A 15,732-nucleotide genomic window follows, 5' to 3' on the forward strand; every position below is an offset into this window, starting at 1 on the left:
ATCTAACTTAACGCCTTCGGCGGAGAAATGACTGTCATCTGTGTCACTCGCTCTCGACCGATGGGGCGCTGTGGAGGCGTTAGGGACTTAATGGAGAGCTCTGGGGCAGACTCGTATACAAGTGGTTTTCACCACGTCTCGCCCTCCGCTACTATCCGGCCAAATAATAATAATAATAATAATGTGAATTCCTTCCAAAGTCAGAATTACAGCTGGCTACGTCAGGGTCGAGTACCACAGGACTAGCGGTCGACAGTGACGTCGGCTGAAGAAACATGAATTAAAGACCCACGGACCACGACATTGTTAGGTGTGGAGCTCTAGCTCGGATTAGTCTTTGGTTGAAAAAAAAGTTATTTTAAAATAGTATAAGCTTCCCTTAAATTTCAAGTTAGCGTTTTTGGCAGTAAATTCCATGACATTTTATACAACAGTAACATGGATATCTACACTCATGCTCATATATTAAGGATAATGCTGATACATGGTGAAACAACACTCTGGTGGGCGGTTTGCGGGTTAAAATCACCTCGGTGTATGACCATGCGGTGCATTTGACCTGCGGTGCCGGCCGCGGTGGTCGCAGGTTCGAATCCTGCCTCGGGCATGGGTGTGTGTGATGTCCTTAGGTTAGTTAGGTGTAAGTAGTTCTAAGTTCTAGGGGACTTATGACCTAATATGTTGAGTCCCATAGTGCTCAGAGCCATTTTTTGACCTGCGGTCGTCGCATGGTGGCGCTGGCAGCAGTCCACATACACAGATGTGCGTTGGTGCATGTCAGAGTACGGTGCAGCGAGTAAGTGTGCAGACTTTTTCAGACGTGCCAATGGTGACTGTGTGTTGAAAATGGCTCAAAGAACACATATTGATGACGTTATGAGGGGTAGAATACTAGAGCGACTGGACGCTGGTCAAACACAGCAGGTCGTAGCACGGGCCCTACGTGTGCCACAAAGTGTGATCTCAAGATTATGGCAACTATTCCAGCAGACAGGAAACGTGTCCAGGCGCTACAGTACGGGACGTCCACAATATACAACACCACAAGAAGACCGATATCTCACCAACAGTGCCTGCAGACGGCCACGGAGTACTGCAAGCAGCCTTGCTCTGGACCTTACCACAGCTACTGGAACAGTTGTCTCCAGGCACTTAGTCTACATACGACTGAACAGTAATGGTTTATTCGCCCGGAGACCTGCAAGGTGCATTCCACTGACCCCTGGTCACAGGAGAGCCCGTAAAGCTTGGTGTCAAGAACACGGTACATGGTCATTGGAACAGTGGTCCCAGGTTATGTTCACGGACGAGTCCAGGTATAGTCTGAACTGTGACTCTCGCGGGATTTTCATCTGGCGTGAACCAGGAACCAGATATCAACCCCTTAATGTTCTTGAAAGGAATCTGTATGGAGGTCGTGGTTTGATGGTGTGGGGTGGGATTGTTATGGGTGCATGTACACCCCTGCATATCTTTGACAGAGGAACTGTAACAGGTCAGGTGTATCGGGACGTCATTTTGCACCAGTATGTCCGCCTTTCCAGGGGTGCAGTGGGTCCCACCTTCCTCCTGATGGATGATAATGCATGGCCCCACCGAGCTGCCACTGTGGAGGAGTACCTTGAAACAGAAGATATCAGGTGAATGGAGTGGCCTGCCTGTTCTCCAGACCTAAACCCCATCGAGCACATCTGGGATGCTCTCGGTCAACGTATCGCTGCACGTCTTCAAATCCCTAGGACACTTCTGGAGCTCCGACAGGCACTAGTTCAAGAATGGGAGGCTACACCCCAGCCGCTGCTCGACCACCTGATCCAGAGTATGCCAACCCCTTGTGCGGCCTGTGTACGTGTGCATAGTGATAATATCCCATATTGATGTCGAGGTACATGCGCAGGAAACAGTGTCGTTTTGTAGCACATGTATTTCGGGACGGTTTTCTCGACTTACCACCAATACCGTGGACTTAATAGATGTGTGTAGTGTGTGTTCCCTATGTGCCTATGCTATTAGCGCCAGTTTTGTGTAGTGCCACATTGTGTGGCACCACATTCTGCAATTGTACTTAATTTATGAGCATGAGTGTAGTTCTGTTCTCGTCGAGTGTGAGATATTGGTAAGTAATTATTAATTAGTTTTGAGTTGTGGCACATTTCTTGCTTTTCTAAAAACTTTCTTGTTCTTGTTATGACCTCTCATGTAATAGGTTTGCCTCGTTTCGTCCCAAGGTAATACATATTTTTAAAATTTTACTGTAATATAATACGACATTCGAATTTCCGTCAGGAAGAATAGTTAGAATAAAAAATGAAAAACAAGTTGAAATTGTTTTATCTGAAAAATACAAAACGTAACATACAATATATGAAAATTAACAGAATTTAATAAGGACTATCAATTAGGTACAACTTAAGGAACACAATTTACGGAGACATATAAACATAAACGGGCTTGTACACTGAAGTGCCAAAGAAACTGGTACTGGCATGCGTATTCAAATACAGAGATATGTAAAAAGGCAGAACACGGCACTGCGGTCGGCTACGCCTATATAAGACAATAAGTGCCTGGCGCAGTTGTTACATCGGTTACTTCTGCTACAATGGCAGGTTATCTAGATTTAAGTGAGTTTGAACGTCGTGTTATAGTCGGCGCACGAGCGGGACACAGCATCTTCGAGGTAGCGAAGAAGCGGGCATCTTCCCGTACGACCATTTCATGAGTGTATCGTGAATATCAAGAATACGGTAAAACAACAAATCTCCGACATAGCTGCTGCCAGAAAAAGATCCTGCAAGAACGGGACCAACGACGACTGAAGAGAATAGTTCAACATGACAGAAGTGCAACCCTTCCTCAAATTGCTTCAGATTTCAATACTGGACCATCAGCAGGTGTCAGCGTGCGAGCCATTCAACGGAACATCATCGATATGGACTTTCGTAGCCGAACGCTCACTCGTGTGCCCTTGATGACTGCACGGTACAAAGCCTGGGCCTGGCAACACCGACATTGGACAGTCGATGACTGGAAACATGTTGCCTGATCGGACGAGTCTCATTTCAAATTATATCGAGCGGATGAACGTGTACGGGTATGGAGACAACCTCATGAATCCAAGAGCCCTGCATGCCAGCAGGGAACTGTTCGAGATGGTGGAGGCTCTGTAATGGCGTGGGGCGTATGCAGTTGGAATGACATGGGACCCCTGATATGTCTAGATGCGGCTCTGACAGGTGACACATACGTAAGCATCCTGTATGATCACCGGCATCCATTCATGTCCGTTGTGCATTCCGACGGACTTGGGCAATTCGAGCAGTACAATGCTACACCCCACACGTCCAGAATTGCTACAGAGTGGCTCCAGGAACACTTCCGCTGGCCACGGAACTCCCCAGACATGAACATAATTGAGCATATCTGGGATGGCTTGCAACGTGCTGTTCAGAAGAGATCTCCACCCCCTCGTACTCTTACGGTTTTATGGACTGTCCTGCAGGATTCATGGTGTCAGTTCCCTCCAGCACTACTTCAGACATTAGTCGAGTCCATGATACGTCGTTTTGCGGCACTTCTGCGTGCTAGCGTGGGCCCTACACGATATTAGGCAGTTGTATCAGTTTCTTTGGCTCTTCGGTGTGTGATGTAGGAATACATTTCGCCGAGAAAATGGATTCAGCGCGAGCTTTCTTTATAACTGAAATTTCCTTTTTTCCTTGTAAGCTGCAACGAAGTGCGTTGCAGAGATGTTCAATTGATTTCTCCTGGTATTGTTGACGATGACTTCCGCACTTACTTTTTGCTAGTATGTGGATCTCACAAAAAGAATGCCTGGATCACTCCTTTGCACTTTTATGTCACTTGTTTGATGTTTCGTTATAGTTTCATTCTACCACCTGTAAGAGTGTTTTCATGTCCACAAAATCCTGGATATTCGAACGTGTTACTTTACACGAATTTTCTGGCCTTTTTTTCGGACCGAATTAATCTGACGTAATCAGTGGGGATAAAGAGGGGGCATATTTTAAGAGCTCGCTTAATTGACTTCTCGATGACGGAGGACGGTATGAACATTGTCTCCTTCGTTTTCGGCATGACCTGCAGTAAAAAATTTCTGCGTGATCGATTTGAAGCTAAATTTTTATGTCTCATAGAGATACATTCCCATTATGAATTTGTTCACCTGCTTCCTATATTATTTATTATTACAATGTGTTTATACAGTGTCTGTATCACACATTAAAATGGCCAGCAGACAAGCGTGCAAGTCTGAAAGCCATTGTAATGTAAGACACAATATGGACATTATAATAAGCACAAATCAAAAATTACATGGAAAAATTCAGAGTATGCCGCTCTTCTTGAATGATCTCTGCACACCTGCTAGCAGCAACGCTGAGGCGACGCTGTTCTTCCGTGGCGGATGATGAAATAGCTTAGGACAAAACTGAGACGACTGCCCTCAAAAGGATAAATTACGAAATAGAGATGTGAAGTTTTTTGTGTACATTGGGGCAATTAAACGTGTCTTTCAATGACATAAACTAAAATTTTCAGTTTTTCGACTTGCGTCATTTTTCGACTTGCGTCCCTTGCCGGGATGCGAAATGAAGATGTTGTGTAGTTGCTAAGCCTATGGGTTCATACTTGTAGGAGGGTTGATCTGTGACCCGATCATCCACATTTGTTTACTGCGGTTTTTATTTATCAGTTCGTGCAAACTCTAACATTCTGCGGTTCTGGCGCTGCAGTCCGGAACCGCGGGACTGCTACGGTCGCAGGTTCGAATCCTGCCTCGGGCATGGGTGTGTGTGATGTCCTTAGGTTAGTTAGGTTTAAGTAGTTCTAAGTTCTAGGGGACTTATAACCTAAGATGTTGAGTCCCATAGTGCTCAGAGCCATTTAACATTCTGCGTGGTGTCTGTTTGTTCTAAGTCTCCCTACCACTTTCGCGCAACGACGCTCTGAGCGTGTTTTTTTAGGGAATTACTAGTTTGAACCTGCGACCTGTTGCTGGTAAGGAGACGCCAGGCCACAAATGACATGTAGAGTTCAGAACAGTTCAGTGAGACTAGTGATGATATAATCAAATACTTAATGATTTGAGCGTCAGCTCCACTGCACTCCCTGTAAAAGAATCTTAATACTAACTAAATTTAGTGAAAGGGGTTCAAGGCTTTCCTATTTTTAGTTAGCTGGTAAAATAACGTCGAAAAAGCAGTTAAGTTTACCATTGGATTTTTTATTTTACTCACAAAACATTGTTTATAAATTGCACTATTGATAAAAGGAAATATTTTAATACAGGATGATAAAAACCAACTGCGTTCAACAAAAATGTGAACGAATATTCCCTGAATGGGTTTCCAAGTTCTATAATGGATCGAAGGATGACCTATGCCATATCACATCTATAATCTAGGTTTAAATTAAGTTTCATAAAAGAGAAAACTATCAAAATGGTCTACAGTGACCCTCAATTATCTTCAATTACTTATTTAACTTGTCATAAATTACAGTGGCTGATGTGGCTTCTCAGTAATTATATAACAGAAAAATCATTGCGTTTCAGATTTTAACTTCTAATAGCAAATGTGAATACCACGAAGTTTAATTGACGATCGACACTAGTATTACGTAAAAAGGGGGTGTAACAGATGAGACTTCTGCAGTTCTGAGTGAAGCTTTATGCGCTGTTATGCGGCATCGCGTGCGTTCATTACCTTGTCGGTGGTTAGTCAGCGTCAGGGGGCGGCGGGCGGCACAGCTCCACACACCTCGCCGTCTCGGAAGCAACTCTCTCTCTAACTTCTCCTTACTGCAATTTACCGAAGTTGGTTTAAGAAAAGCTATCTGGCTGTGTTTTCAACTGACCAATCAGGGCCTCAATGTTAACCTTAAGCTCCGCCTACAAAAATTCTGTCTATCCAATGAGAAATGTTATACTTTTCGTGGTGGGGCAATGTTTTTAATGTTTTCTACGTAACAGAGACGCGAAAAAGTCTCACGCTAAAACTTGCAGCTGGTGTGACCCTTTTAGTGTTATCGTAAGATCTATACTGTTCTTCTGGAGGGCTCTATCTTTTAACATGGCCCGGGGGTGGTCTTGGCGGTCGGCTGGCGACGCGGGTGTCCGTCCCTTATCGTAGGGCCTTCTAGCTTAACACGGTTCTGCTCTCGGCTTCTGTTCTCGTTTCTCCCCTCGGAACTGCGTCTGTTTCACGGTGGGAAGGTATGACATGCATGTAGGCGTTCTTGTGTTAGTCTGTGGTATTCCATTTGCTCACTCGTTGATCGTATTACTTTGGTTAATTTAATGTCACGATTTATTCGGAGCTATGTGACATACTGCCGGATTTGCTATCATGTCAGGGTTTTCATGGAAGGTGTTGGATTTGCCTGACACCTTACAAAACTGCTAAATGGTTCCTTCAGTAGGATTTCGGCCATTTTCTGCTTCAACTAACAAACAAGGCAGCGCTTCAGCTATTGATAACTCCGGAGTGAATGGGGCGCTGAACTCTTGCCGCTGCTACAGCACAGTCGGTCTGGCGGGACGAAGTGTTGTGAGGGGCTAAAGAGCGGCAGAGGGGGGGGGGGGGGGGGGAGAGCTAGGCGCGCTGCGTTGCCTGGGCGTTGCTGACACGGGCGCGCCGAGAGCCACTCACAAGTCGTAAAGACGCGCTGCCGAACGGACGCACGCAGCTCCAACAGGTGAGTAGGCCCTGCTCGATGGCGCTCTGCCCGCCTGCCTTCGCTTTCGTTTGTGTCACTGACCCGCTTTTGGTGTGCTCGCTCTCCAGACGGAATTATTGATCGTGTCTGTGCGCAGCTGTGCCACAAGTAAACAAAGTACTGGATCCCGCCGGATCGTGTTCAGGGGGAGGGGCGGCTATCTGACGCTAAGATCCTTTTGCAATGAAACACGATACTTGCGGAGCTATCTTCGGTGGAAACAGCCTGTCAGAGTTTGAGAACTGACCGTACGTACCTACTGACTTCTACGGCACTCGTCGCGTCTGTTCTAGACAAAACACAGTCCATTCAAGAGGAAGGCACGAGAATAGGAAGCAGTGGTGTGTATGATAGAGCTGCGCCACACACAAGGGCAGATCTGTAATTCATATATTCATTCTGAATATCATGTTCGGGGTTATCTCCTGTCAGCACAATGTCATGCTCATTCATAAGTCCACAAGACGGCTCCCGTCATTACGTATTGTTTACAGAATACTAATAAACGTGTATTCATTTTGAGGTGACTAGGTTTTAAAACCTTTTAATGCCCAAAGGGACATATGTTACGGGGTACAGGCCTTTCGGAAGGGAAAACTTGATACAAATATGTACTTTGTTCTCATATGTTTCTGACATACAGCTGTCATAATCGCTCTGTAATGAGAACAGTGTATCGATAGTAAATGAACACATCGCTAATTTTATGCCAGAAAATTTCTCCTTACAGTTATCAGCTAGGACAGAGAGATGCTGTGTTGCTAATCATTTTTTTAACGTGAGCTCTAACTCCAAACGACAACAAATTAGCTGCCTGCATCAACTACAGGATGTTTTTTCAAAATCAGTTGTGATGGAAAACTAAAGAAAAGAAAGAAATTACTACAGTTAACGAAGCATTAATTTATTATCTTCGACGTTCACATTCATGATTGTGTTAAATGGTGTTATTCTGTGACTATCACGATAAGAGTATTGTTCACACCGCAGCTTCTCTTCAGAACAATGTAGACTGTAGCTATGGATTCAAACGCCGTGTATAAAATGGTTCAAATGGCTCTGAGCACTATGGGACTTAACATCTGAGGTCATCAGTTCTCTAGAACTTAGAAGTACTTAAACATAACTAACCTAAGGACATCCCACACATCCACGCCCGAGGCAGGATTCGAACCTGCGACTGTAGCAGTCGCGCGGTTCCGGACTGAAGCGCCTACAACCGCTCGGCCACCGCGGCCGGCCGCCGTGTATGCATTAGTAGTAGATGCGATATGAAGCAGCATCCTAAGAGACATGACTTCTAGAATGCACCAGTGAGTGCCAAAGGAAGCTTTTAAAGAAAGCAATAATTTCACCTTAGTGTTATAGATCTGCTTATGTACGAAAGTTCTAAGTATTGCGTAGTTCGTAGTCTTCCAGTATAACCGATTGTCAGACAAATTGCGGACGCGCTTGCTCGCAAACGCATAAAATACGTAATGTCTCAGCTTACACGTAAATGTACCCTGAAGTTGTCGTCTGACCAGTAATCTATGTTTCCAAAATCAGTCAACCAATAGCAGCGAATGAAGCGGTGAAGAGGGCAGCACACTGGACTTGCAGTGGAGGAATGGGGTTCAAATCGCTACTCGACTATCCTGATTCAAGTTCCGCACGATTCACCTGAATCACTTCGGGTGCCGTGGAATTGTTGCACGAATACATCTGCATTCACATGAAATAATTTAGAGGAACCACGGAGAAAATTATTTTAGGTGACCGAACGGAGATTTGAACCCCACTCTCCCAAACTGCCGAGATGATTCCATTGCTGACCACGCCCAGTTTGTTGCTCAATCGTCTATTCCGACCTTGTGCTAAATCTCGCGGTGCATGAGGCATGTGATAGATAGTTTGGTAGACATAAAACGCAATGCCCATTTATGAGCAACTGAATTAGGTACACCTACTTGTAACTTGTGGAACTCTCTTTCGCTGAGACGACAGCAGTGACACATGGTCACATGGACTCCGCGTGACACCGAAAGTGTTGAACCATCCTATCCCACGCATGTGTCGACACCGTTTATTGCTGGGATGGAAGGCAAAATTTTTCCCCTCACTTCTCCATCCCCTCCCCCCCTCTCCTCCCTGCGGATCCGAACCTCGATTCATGACCGCTCAGCCGACGCCCACACCTCACAGGTATGTTCAAAGAACAGAGATTAGGTAACGAGAACCGTACAAACACCATCATATCCATGTACCGTTCCTCACGCCATCATGATACAATTTCGCATAACTGTCCTGAAGATACAGGTATTCTGCGTGTTGCTGTTGTTGAACGAACGGATGCACATGATGTGATGACCTTCCTGGTGAGAGGCGATGGTACAGGCCTTTCCACCTGTCAGGTGGCCTCCTTTCATTGTATAGAACTGTCCTTCACATAGGAATACTTCTACCCACTTCCTTTAATGATTTAAGACGTATTGATACAATCCAAGGGCGTGTACCGAATGTCTAAGGACGACGACATGGATGGGTGTGAAACCATAATTTCCCTTTTCGGCTAGTGCTGGCGTGTAACGCAACCTTTACTTCGCAGTATTTTAGTTGCAAATGGGATCCATAGTCGACGGCGATCTCTGCCAACTCGTTATAACCCACGGCAGGGCGGAGTCTTTCCGCAAAGCAGGTAAATAATGTGGCGCAACTAGGATATGGCAGCGGTGGCACGTGCACTTGTTGCCGTTAACGTGGGTGTGAAGTTCTGTGATGGGCGGAAAAACTGAGAAAGGTCAAAAGAAAAGAGGAAGAGAATATTTGAAGTACGAGAGGGAAGAAGAAGAAGAAGAAGAAGAAGAAGAAGGGAAAGGAATGGTGGCCACTAAAATGGACGAAGTGAGCTAATGGAACAAAAGCGTAAAGAGTATATTTTGTATTTGCTGTTTTGCTTGCCACTGCTTTGCACTGATCGGCAGTTAAACAATGCAAAACGAATCGCGATATTGTTGGAAGAAATGTGACTTTGGAGTGTATGTTGTTCCATGCCTCGAACTGTATCATACAACAAATTATATATTGAAATGTGTACCTTTGTGATATTGATCTCAATAAACTTATGGACATACTAAACAGCGGTCTGGAGTAAACAAAAAATGGCGAGATGTGGGCAAGCCGGCCGATGTGGCCGAGCGGTTCTAGGCGCTTCAGTCTGGAACCGCGTGACCGCTACGGTCGCAGGTTCCAATCCTGCCCCGGGCATGGATGTGTGTGATGTCCTTATGTTAGTTATGTTTAAGTAGTTCTAAGTTCTAGGGGACTGATGACCACAGATGTTAAGTCCCATAGTGCTCAGAGCCATTTGAACCAAGCCAGATGTGGGCAAAAGGGGCTGGAGCAAGGAAGGGGGGGAGGGGGGAAACGGGGCGGGGCAGGTTACGCCACCGTTCGCTGATGTGAGGAATCGCCAGAAACGACACATGGTTCGGATGCCACGTCATACTGTAGGCCACCTTTTCCCGGCTGGATAACAGGGGTAAGTTAGGGATCCGCAGGTTGCCGAAATGTCATCCAATTCAAAGGTGCCGGCCGTTGTGGACGAGCGGTCCTAGGCACTTCAGTCCGGAACCGCGCTGCTGCTACAGTCGCAGGTTCGAATCCTGCCTCGGGCATGGATGTGTGTGATGTCCTTCGGTTAGTTAGGTTTGAGTAGTTCTAAGTCTAGGTCACTGATGACCTCAGATGTTAAGACCCATAGTGCTCAGAGCCATTTCAACATTTTAAACAATTCAAAAGCATCCACCATGCCACTGAGACACACGAAATTATTATTATTGTACACCCCCCCCCATAAGGTAAACTGTACCCACCAGGGTAGCCGAGAGCGCTAATGCGCTGCTTCCTGGACTCGGGTAGGCGCGCCGGCCCCGGATCGAATCCGTCCGGCGGATTAACGACGAGGGCCGGTATGCCGGCCAGCCTGGATGTGGTTTTTAGGCGGTTTTCCACATCCCGCTAGGTGAATACCGGGCTGGTCCCCAAGTTCCGCCTCAGTTACACGACTCACAGACATTTGCAACCGTTCACACTATTTCATGACTTACGCTGGACGCAGACAGCTGGGGTACACTACTTCCGTCCTGGGAGGTTCAGGGTGGCAGCAGGAAGGGCATCCGGCCACCCTTTGCCAGTAACACTGCCAAATACTTCATAACAAAGCCGAACCCGCGTTGGAGCGGGACAAAGGCCCGAGAAAGAAGAAGAAGAAGAAGAAGCTAAGGTAGACTGTGAAAAGCCCAGCGCCTTTACGACATGATAGATGGGATGTCCCATTACTCGGTTACCAGCAATCTGGTAACAGTCATATGCGCTGATATCACACCTTTCGTCTCCTGCTATCACTGTCACTCCGACGGCTAATGGAGGCTTTTACGACATCCCGTATGATACGAGCTGTTGCATTTGCAATAGTGACGTCTCTCTCTCTGTGACTTTCTCTGATAAATTTATTCGTGAAATGTAAGCGAGTAAGCGTTCGTCATGCACGTTAGACCCATCGTTTTTAAAGTTTCGTAGATCACACAAAAATTCGTAGCAGCGTTCATCCGAATGGGAGAGGGTTGTCTAGTTACTCAAAGTTTAGAACTTCAGTTGTACAGTCGCGAGGACAACAATAACAAAATCATTCTTCTTGCTTTAACTGAGTGTAGAACGAGTTCGAAAGTTAGTTTGAAATGTTACTTGCAGTAAAGTGGAGTTTGTGCACCTATGTAGAGGAACCACGCCCCGCGTCCTGTTTCAAGGTTGTGCGTGGCGTGGAGGAAGTACAGTGGAGCACACTACAGGCTGTCGCAGAGTGATTGATAGGTAGCTGTATTTAGGGATCGTCTCGCGGCGGGGCGCGATAAGGGACGGAGGGTCCTGAAGAACAGCGACCACACCCAGTTAACGCTCTCGCCTCCGTGTGGTGTGGCAAAGCAGGCGAGCCTTGTACACGGAAAGGCTAGAGCTTCGCTTCTCATCGACGTCGAGGGCTATCAGGGGCGGAGATACCAAATGACACTCGATACCATTTCAGCAAAGAATAGCTTTAATAAATGGAATAGTCTTTGGTGGCAGCTGACGGGCTGCATTTCGTCTGTCCATACGAATCCCACGTATGTTTTATACGATTCAGATAGCTGTGGATGGGCGTTATAGTTCAGGAAGAGGAAGAGGCTAATTTCTCTGGCTAACGGATAATGTAATATTTGTTTGTAAGTTAATGTAAGTGTGAATCTATTATACTGAAATGATGTGTTCAACTTATTTTTTTATTTTGGTTTTCAATCCGAAGGCTGGATTGATGCAGATTTCCATGCTCCTCTATCCTGTGCAAGACTCGTCGTCTCCGAATAACTACTGTAACTTACATCCTTTTTAATCAGCTTACTGTATTCATCTCGTGGTTTCCCTTTATGATTTTTCCCCTTCCCCGCCCCCTCCACATACACTTCCCTTGAGTATTTCTCTTGTGGTGTAATTTATTGTATTTTTAGCACAATAAAAGACTTTAGCAAGAAAAAGAGCTGGAGAGCAGGGTTCAAAACCGAGTTCGGTCTAATAAATTTCGGTTCCTATGTAATGTGGCAGATTCTTGCCCTATCCGTGCCCTATTTTAGCTTGATATCCGTCTCTAAAGAGCTCTCTGTGTTCTTTCCCTTTCTTATCCACTAATACGTCCTTCCCTGTTTATGTTTTGTCTCCAGAATTGTCCTTCCACTCTCTTAACAGATAAATAAGTGTACGCATCGACATTTGAGAATAAAACTTTCGTGTTTTCAACCATCCTTATGTTACTTGACGCCCAGTAAACTGTATCTTTGCTACGAAAACAAACGGAGAAACTTAAAAATGTCCACCATGGTTACTGATTGGGCAGGGCCTTCAAGGCATACAGTTAAAAAAAATTGCGTACAAATACTATAATATACACCAAAGACGCTGGCGATCTGTGAAAGGACCGTGTGATATAGTGGCAGCCTAAGGTATAGAATTATTCCTTCTTCCACAGAGAAATGGACGAAAATACCAACATAAATACCACAACTGCCCGGGAAGAACTTTCTAGAAAGCGTAGAGACTGTGACAACGGCAAAGGCTGCATCTTCGTCACACGCGTGTCACTAGAGCTACAAATAAACAGTTTTATGCGGCGCGGGGTAGCCGTGCGGTCTAGGGGGCCTTGCCATGGTTCGTGCGGCTCTCCCGTCGGAGATTCGAGTCCTCCCTTGGGCAGGGGTGTGTGTGTTGTACTTAGCGTAAGCTAGTTTAACTTAGATTAAGTAGTGTGTAAGCCTACGGACCGATGACCTGAGCAGTTTGGTCCCATAGAGCTTACCACAAATTTCCATTTCCAAACAATTTTATACTGCTGTCTCAGCATGAATGTCAATATACTGTAAACACACACGCATAGTGGAAGTCTGTTGCCGGCCGCGATGGTCTCGCGGTTCTAGGCGCGCAGTCCGGAATCGTGCGACTGCTATGGTCGCAGGTTCGAATCCTGTCTCGGGCATGGATGTGTGTGATGTCCTTAGGTTATTTAGGTTTAAGTAGTTCTAAGTTCTAGGGGACTGATGACCACAGCTGTTAAGTCCCATAGTGCTCAGAGCCATTTGAACCATTTTTTGGAAGTCTGTTACCGTGCTAAGCCTCCAAATATAGGTCTTCGTTCTCTGTCACATCTGGAGCACATCCAACACAACTGGAAGGAGGAAAAAAATTTCGATGTGGCACACGTGGTTGATATCTGAGTCAGACCGCAGGGTGCAATCGGACACGTAGTGGATTTACGGTTCATATTCTTAACTGTTTTTGGTACCCTGATGATGGCTGCCTGCAACAGTAACCGAAATGTAAGTAGTTCTTCACATAATGACGGGTTTACGTACCCAGAAGAATGTTACTGGAATTGTGTAACAGTATAGGCGAGGAAGGAGAAAGAGGAGTTTAGAGACGGGGCATAAGTCCGCGTTGGTCAGCACAGGGGTCGGAAATCCTTCGTGGCCATTTCATGGGGGCCATCCTCGTCTTTGCCCTAAGTGACTCCAGTAAGTCTGTGCAAAACTTAAATCGGGTGGCCGCATGGTTATCTGAACCCCTGCGCCTCACTTAGGTACTGGGCCAGAAAGCTTCGACAATATTTGTAGAAACTATTTTCACACACAACTGCCAAAAGTAGCTAATGAAAGAACACATGTAGCCAACGCAGTGAAGTATTGCCTACAATAGGGCGCGGAGATATTACGGTTTGGCCTCCATTCGTAGAATAATTCCCGGCAATTATTCCAGTATATTTGATTGTAACATTAACAATAGTTATCTCAGTGTCTTCATCTTTTTTTTTCGAGTTGTCCAATACTTTTAATGATGATGCAGCATTCAACTGGTTCACTGTTTCGGTTGATAAAAGTATTAACCGTGCAAAAATTATTCGCCTTTGTGTAAAATCATTTGTCTGGGTAATCTTCATGTAATGTGGCAATTGAATCTCAATGTAGACAAGTGTAATGTGCTGCGAATACAAAGAAAGAAAGATCCTTTATCATTTAGCTACAATACAGCAGGTCAGCAACTGGAAGCAGTTAATTCCATAAATTATCTGGGAGTACGCATTAGGAGTGATTTAAAATGGAATGATCATATAAAGTTGATCGTCGGTAAAGCAGATGCCAGGCTGAGATTCATTGGAAGAATCCTAAGGAAATGCAATCCGAAAACAAAGGAAGTAGGTTACAGTACGCAGGTTCGCCCACTGCTTGAAAACTGCTCAGCAGTGTGGGATCTGTACCAGATAGGGTTGAAAGAAGAGATAGAGAAGATCCAACGGAGAGCAACGCGCTTCGTTACAGGATCATTTAGTAATCGCGAAAGCGTTACGAAGATGATAAACTCCAGTGGAAGACTCTGCAAGAGAGACGCTCAGTAGCTTTGTTGAAGTTTCGAGAACATGCCTTCACCGAAGAGTCAAGCAGTATATTGCTCCCTCCTACGTATATCTCGCGAAGAGACCATGAGGATAAAATCAGAGAGATTAGAGCCCACACAGAGGCATACCGACAATCCTTCTTTCCACGAACAATACGAGACTGGAATAGAAGGGAGAACCGATAGAGGTACTCAAGGTGCCCTCCGCCACACACCGTCAGGTGGCTTGCGGAGTATGGATGTAGATATAGGTAGATAGATACCTTCGTGACATGAGCAGTTGCCCGCCTTGCTGCTCCGGCGCAAACCGCACGCTCGCGCTGGTGTCAGCAGCTGTGTGTGGATATGACATTAGCGCGAGAGGACGGCTTGGGAATGCCATTAGCCCTAACGTTTATTCGTCCTCTGAGGACGATAATTTGGCTGCACCCAGCTGCATCTGTTTCGTCACTCTCGACAGTCAAGTAGCCATCGCATTTACGAAGCACTATAGACGACAAGAATGTAGACGCTAAAGTCTTTCAGAAAATACAGCCACTGAAACAATTCAAAAAAATCGTTCAAATGCCTCTGAGTACTATGGGACTTAACTTCTGAGGTCATCAGTCCTCTAGAAATTAGAACTACTTCAACCTAACTAACCTAAGGACATCACACACTCCCATGCCCGAGGCAGGATTCGAACCTGCGACCGTAGCGGTCGCGCGGTTCCTGACTGTAGCGCCTAGAACCGCTCGACCACTCCGGCCGGCGAAACAATTCAGAAAACCACAGAAAATAAAGTCCTGTCCTCCTCCAGCATCTTAACAGCAGCGTTATTTCGTTTGGAGCAGACACTAGAGTACGATGTGTTATTTTGGGGGTGGGAGGGGGGGGAGGGGCAATACATGGTATTGGTAAGGCGGGTACCAGGTTGAGATTCATTGGGAGAGTCCTTAGAAAATGTAGTCCTTCAACAAAGGAGGTGGCTTACACAACACTCGTTCGACCTATACTTGAGTGTTGCTCATCAGTGTGGGATCCGTACCAGATCGGGTTGAC

The 15,732-nt window shown here is 45.8% G+C and overlaps 1 protein-coding gene across 2 annotated transcripts in view; it reads left to right on the forward strand.

Annotated features, from left to right (window-relative positions):
* Nucleotides 1–6,632: 6,632 nt before the first annotated feature.
* Nucleotides 6,633–15,732, forward strand: part of LOC126171440 (uncharacterized) — a 125,597-nt gene continuing 116,497 nt past the window's right edge. Inside the window, exon 1 of one of the 2 annotated variants that reach the window (XM_049920802.1) lies at nt 6,633–6,717. The gene's annotated coding sequence lies outside the window, so the exon portion shown is untranslated. The remainder of the gene's footprint in view (nt 6,718–15,732) is intronic. The other variant, XM_049920800.1, reaches the window with a different exon arrangement.

This window comes from Schistocerca cancellata, chromosome 1 (genome assembly GCF_023864275.1).
Source record: "Schistocerca cancellata isolate TAMUIC-IGC-003103 chromosome 1, iqSchCanc2.1, whole genome shotgun sequence".
Classification (NCBI taxonomy): domain Eukaryota; kingdom Metazoa; phylum Arthropoda; class Insecta; order Orthoptera; family Acrididae; genus Schistocerca; species Schistocerca cancellata.